Source organism: Stegodyphus dumicola, chromosome 6 (assembly GCF_044657685.1).
Source record: "Stegodyphus dumicola isolate Sdum_Otavi_A_Nest chromosome 6, ASM4465768v1".
NCBI lineage: Eukaryota > Metazoa > Arthropoda > Arachnida > Araneae > Eresidae > Stegodyphus > Stegodyphus dumicola.
The window spans coordinates 87,404,126-87,410,760 of record NC_140773.1 but is presented as its reverse complement, the minus strand read 5'-3'; the positions used below and the strand labels follow the sequence as shown (position 1 = coordinate 87,410,760).

Genomic DNA, 6,635 nt, shown 5'->3' with positions numbered 1-6,635 from the left:
AATTATTTACGAATCGGTGGTTGCTTGTAAGAAATAAATTAATTTCGTTCATATTGAAATGCTTTTATGCATTTGCTTTCAGGTGTATATAGAACTTAAAAATTTTGCTTTAGCCGCAGCTAGCAACTTTGTGTATAGTACATTAAATTAATGGTTCATTTTAATTTCAGTTTTTCAGTTCATTTTTATAAATTTATTTACAAATACTTAATTTCGTTTACCATTTAATTTCTTTTTGAGTAATTTTTGAGTCTTTAATTTCTTTTAATAAATATTTTAAACTGTTGTAATTATTTAATGTATTTAATTGAATTATTGTTTTATTCCAGTGCCATTAAAATGACAAAAAGCAATAGAGGCATTACTGGAGACGCTTCAAGAAGATAAACAGCTGAAGCGCTAAGTCTACGGCGAGCTACAGAAAATGAAGGAAAAAAAACACTAGGAGACTCAACAGACAAGCACGACGAACTACTTAACCTAACTACGAACCTAAGAAAGTAGGTTAGGTGCTCAAGGTGGTGAAGAACTTAGGTGCTCAAGAAACTGAATAAAAAACCAATAGAAAGCTCAGCAGAGAAGGAGAAATTCAAGAAACGCTGCGTGCTCAAGAAACTAAAGCAGAAACGAGTAGGAGGCTCAACAGACAAGCGGAAAAACAAGAAAATTTGCTTGCACAAGAAATTAAAGCAGAAATCAGTAGAAGGCTGAAGGAACGTCAACAGAATATACGTGATGAAAATACAGAAGTTGCAAACAGACGGAGGGCACAAGACTATCATCGTCATCGTCGAATTCGAGTAGCAGAGAAAGAACAGGATGCCTCTACACAAAGAACGCAAGACTTTGCACATCACAGGCAAGTCCGATTTGAAGAAACAATGGCTATAACAAAAGACAGTTTTCGCATGAATACAGCACAGCATTCACGTAGCACTCTTCAAAATTCAAGAAATGTGGGGCCCAACAGCGGCCGAGCGGTAAAGACGCTGAACACTGGTAGTTCGGTCCGAGGTTCGAATACCGCAAACGGGCTGACTGCCTGGGTGTCTTCGTGGTTTTCCCCCTGTGTAACGTGTATACTAGTCAGTTTCCCTTAGAAAGTCCTCCACGAAGGCATCCTTCCCTTTAGGCAGAGAGCCCTCGTGTGCTTTGCCATAATCGAATAATCCCAATCCCAAGAAATGTGGAATCGAAGTTTACGTTGAGCAACACAATGTTCAGGTGTACATAGAAATTATAAATTTTACTTTTGCCTCAGCTCGCTCATCTGCGAGCTTGTCCGATAGTCTATACTTAAAACCTGCGTGTATGTATTTCTGTTTGCTTGTTTGGCATTATCTCCTCCGGAACGGTGGGGAGTTGAGTTTTGAGAGAAGTACTGTCGGATTGCAAAAATTCGTGGGAAGACTTTTTGACCATTCTCTTCTTCTTATGACTTTAATCAACCGAGATATTAATTAAAGACTCTGAAAACGCTCATTTTTGACCTCATTTTTCCGAGTGTCAACAGTCTTGCGAGCTGGAGATAAAAATCTACTTTATTTCGAAATGTGTTGCCACACCTAGCTTTCAAATCGTAGAGTTTGTTCATAAGAAATTTGTAAGTTTTCTAATATATGAAATAAAAATTTTAAACATTAATGTTTAAACATTAATTATATAATAATAATATATTTAATGTTTAAAATTTTTAAACATTAAATATATTATTATTATATAATGTCATATTCTGATGGTGAAAAAGTACGCGATTGCACGTGACGTTATTATAAGTCGAAACTGTTTCGTTAATGTCAGCATTTTAAATAAATAGCTACTGTTGACAACTTTTTTTTGTTTCAGGTTACGATAACTGATACGGTATAATATTGCTCCTTAATTCTTTTATTGGTATCGAGAAAAAGTTGCTATATTACATTAAATTTAAATCATGACGTCATACTTTTTTTTGATTGATCAAAAATTTCGAACTAAATTTTTGGTTTTATTTGAAAAATGACGATATGGTTCGATCTTTGGGAAACGATTGCAAAGCAGCAACAACTAATTATGACATATCGTATATATTTGAGGTAGTACATTTAGTAACATATTTTGATTGTTTGCAAAGAACTGTACGATTTTATCATTCTCAGAAGCCACAATATGTTTACTTACTTCAAGGCCTTTAATAAATGGCGATAATAGATAATTGTCGTCATCACTCACGCTCACCGTAGACCCTGAATATTCCATTATAGAATTTACGACGGTTCTACTTGTGACTCATCGTCACTACTGCATATATATGTTTCTCAATATGCAAGCTTTCTTTATATTTGTGGAAGCTGAATGCGTATTGCAGTGTATTATTTTTATCATATGTATTCACTTCATCATTATTTGCTTTACTCTTTTAATAAATATTTAGTATAATATGATAGCTAATTTTAAGTGCGCTTAAAGTTTTTACTTCTTTGTTCGAAGTAAAGGAAGTATTGTAACCGCGAAACAAGAAAAATACCCATTTCGACGGCTCTGGAATCGATTTGAATGATGCTTTTCTGTGACATTTATATGTACGCACCAAATAAAGGACTAGGTTTTTCCAAAACGGATTGAAAAATGGATTTAAAATGGATTCAGAAGAGATTTTTTTCGTGACCTCTGTACATGCGCCGTACGTATGTATGTATCTCGTATATTTCTAAACCGAGTGGCTCAGAACGTTGAAATCTTGTATGTGTTACTGTTATAACAGTTAGTTGTGAACCTCTCTTTTTGGTTTCAATCGGCACCAAACGTTATATATATATTATACCCGCTGTATTATCCTGATCGGTGAACTTAGTTTGTTTGTTCTTTATATGTCAGTAAATTGGACATTTTTTTCTTTAAAAATGATTGATTTACTCTGTTCGAATGTGCCGGTTAACGTTTTTATGCTTTTACTTAGTCTGAATGCAATAGTTGTAGAATTATCAACAATTTTCAAGTTTTTTAAGTGGTACTGAGCCTAACAAAGCTGCTATTTGTTTACATTTGAAACTCTTAGTAGAATAATGAATAAAGTCAGTTTGTTTACGAACTTCAGTTTCTTGTTTGCCGAGTGAGACCAAAAGCAAACTTTCACTTTTGCGCACCGAAAAATCTGTCTTCCTGGCAGTTGCCCGAATTGTTTGTTTTGAAGTAGATTAATTTTAATTTAAAAAAAAATCTTTAACTGTTTTTATATCCGAGTTATTTGGTGTTTTAGGTTTTTCTTTATTTTAAAATATTTAATGAAGATGTTTTGAGTTTTTATGTATTTTTGCCTTGCCGTGAAGAAAGAATTGAATTGATTGAATGATAAATATAGATAAATATATCTCTAACGAAATTCGAAGAAGTAATTTGAAATGAAGTGCAGCAAAAAATGTGTGTAATTTTAGAAGGTATTTCTCCCGTCTTCTTAGCGAGCTTTCGTGGTGTAGTAGTCTGCACGCTCAGCGCGTAAATGAGAAGTCCGCGGTTCGATTCCCGGCGAAGGCTTCGCATATTTTTCAATCTCTCTTGCTTCCAAAAATCCTAATGTCTCTACAGTTTAATAGGCCGTACAAGGAAGTCATGTGGTGTCTACATCAGACATTTTTAGTATAAATTAATAATAATTATTTCTTAGCTTTGCTTTATTAGTGTTATGAAACGTTTTAGAAGAACAGTCAACCTTCGTAATACGATATAATTATGTGTTACTTTTAATTTATATGTTTGTTGTAATTGAAAGCAATTCTGTGAATACTCTTTTAATAATTTTCTCCTTTAATAATTATCTTCATATACCATAATTTACTACTTCTTTAACTACTCTTTTAATAATCTACTTCTCCATATGATAGTGAAGTGGATTGATTTCAAATTCATACAAAAGTTTCGCCTCATCACGTTAATTCCAATTAAATGACAACGTTTGTTATGGATATAATACCCCCATTAATGGAATAAATAAAATCACTGAGCACGGTTAGTTATAGCTGGGTTTATTTCCGAAAGAATTGGCAGGCTGGCTGTTGTTTTGTGTATAACGTGAATATGAAAGAATTTTCCTTAGAAAAGCCTCCATAAATGAATGCATTTTAAAGTTATGGGGTATATCCCATAATATATATATATATTATGGGATATATCCAGTTGATATTGTTCAGTATAATGCATCTGAATAACTTCTTATATCCAAGTTATCACTGAGTCAACACTCTCTGTAAATTCAGAATCACAATGCATAAAACATTGCTTAAGTCCTCATTCAGCAAGTTTTGACAGGATCTCTTTAATAACCACAGGTTACAAATACCTATCTCCCGAAGTAACTTCATAAATTCCGCTACAAATGTTAATATTCCTTAGAGAAATCTAACGGTAATAGAATGCTCCACCAGATGAGTGCAAATGCTGATAGTCATATAACAGGCGGTACAGCAACTAAGCTGGTTGTAAGTAAGTAAATAAAAACCTATTAGAGTTAAAACTGACAGTATCACAGACGATTTTATTAGCCATGAGAGCAAACAGGAGTGAAGGAAAACAGAAGTGCCTTAAAAGGGATATTTATTGATTAGAAATTTTCTCTAGAACTATTCCGTTAAGCTATGGTCTCTTTCAATCCAATTTTGTTATGTTTCAGTTACAGCTATTTTTATATTACTCAACAAAAGATTTGTTTCAGCACTCGATTAACTTTACAGAAATTAATTATCATTCTCGAAACTGAAGGTATAGGCAAAAACGTGAATTGCAAGAATACGAAGACCGATCTCAAAATTTCTCTCGTTCGGCTAATCTTTTACAACTTCCTTTTAACTATAATATAAATTATTTATTTTGGTCTATGGAAGTAATGTTTATTAATATTAGGTTAATTGGAATGTAATGCAGAATTTTGGCTTTCCAAAATTTTAGCCTACTTAAGAAGTAGGCTAAAATAATTCCATAATTAATTATTTTACAGATTATTATAATCATGATAGCATGTCCTTTCTTTCCCAGCTGCACAGAATTCATGGACTATTCATACGTAAATGTTGTTGTATGAGAAGCTACATTTTTCTTTATTATGAGTTAGCTGCTGCCATAACCGTCATCTTCTCTCCTGCTCTCGAGCTACCTCTTTATTGGTACGATTCTCGGCCGAGGGATCCTGGACCTCAGAAGTTTACGACCAAGTAGGAGCAAGCTCTTTCGCAAGTCTCGTCTGACTCTCGGACAGGAAAGATCCTAGGTATCACCCGAGACCGCAACGTGGACTCGAAAAATGAGTGCCCATTGAGTCCTGCAATTCACAACAAGTCTTGCAGCTGTGTTCTTTATCGACCCGTGAGCAGAGTGATCCACTGCTCAGAGCTGTGTGAGAAGCAGCATATACTAATTATACTTTATCAATTTCGCCTGCAAGTGGATGCAACCAAAGGTGTTCGGAAGCACAGAAAAGGCTAGAATTGGTTGACCAAACAAGGTAGAAAAATGAATTACTAAAGAATTTTGATAGTGTCTGATTCGCATATCACTAGCAAGAAGCAACAGCGAAATTTTACTTTCATGAGGTGAAACATACAGATTGTGCTTACACATTTTTAAAACGATTTCGATAATGAATTAAAAAAGAAAGCAAACGTTTTTGAATAAAACATTCTGACATCAGCTTATTATTTGAAATAAGAAATATTGTCTGCTATTAAATTTATTCTTTTTTCAAGATGCCGCATATAAACAAGTAGTGGATTGAAAGATATATTTTTGCTCTTTTCGAATAGAAATATTCTGTTCCCGTAATTCAAAAACATTGTAAAATGCATGGTATTAATATTTCTAAGTGCAAATTAAGCAATATTATTAATTTGGAAAAGGAAACCCCGTCAGTCATTATTTCTAGATGGAAAGAAGACTTCAAACGAATACCTGAAAATGGTACGTACTCATTCTAACGTTTCTAAAGTTAAAAATCATCCGTAGCAATAGAAATTTCGCTGACGCAGAAATCAATTGCAAAGTCTTTAAATACATCTGTAGCAACAATAAATAAAATAATCAAACACGATTTACAACTTAAAAAAGCTAAAATAGATAATGTTCCCCAGTGTTTTCTGAGGTATGTGGCTCAAAGCAAAACAATTTGTACAGTCCTGTATGAAAACTATTTAGTGGGTGACAAAAAAGAAATACCACATTGTGACACCTGATGAATCATGGGTTTACGTAAATAACTGCAAGTTAAAAATACATATTTATTATCATAAACGAAGAGATCAAACTGTACAAACCTGGTTCCGTCAATGAAAATAAAGTTCCTGTAAGGGGTTTATGATTATCGAAGAATTCTATTACAATGGCAAATTAAAAATAACGAGAGTGGGAAAATAATGTTAAAATCATTTTAATATATTATCAAAAAACATTTTAGGTCCAATATTTAGTGAAAATTCCATTTCTTTATCCAATGTCCTTCAAAGATTGAAACTTTATCAAGGCAAAGGAACAAGTCAATACTTCGAAAAGTAACACTGAACTCCTTGAAAAAATATGAAGACTGATATAGTTACTGCATCTATAACTTTTTAGCGCATTACTGCACTAAATGTCCCCTGATGTTTCACCTAAGTATTATTTTGTCTTCTATC

General features: G+C 33.3%; 1 pseudogene; it reads right to left on the bottom strand.

Moving 5' to 3' along the window:
- Nucleotides 1-5,213: 5,213 nt before the first annotated feature.
- Nucleotides 5,214-5,363, bottom strand: LOC146996796 (5.8S ribosomal RNA; annotated as a pseudogene).
- Between the last annotated feature and the right edge of the window lie 1,272 nt (nt 5,364-6,635).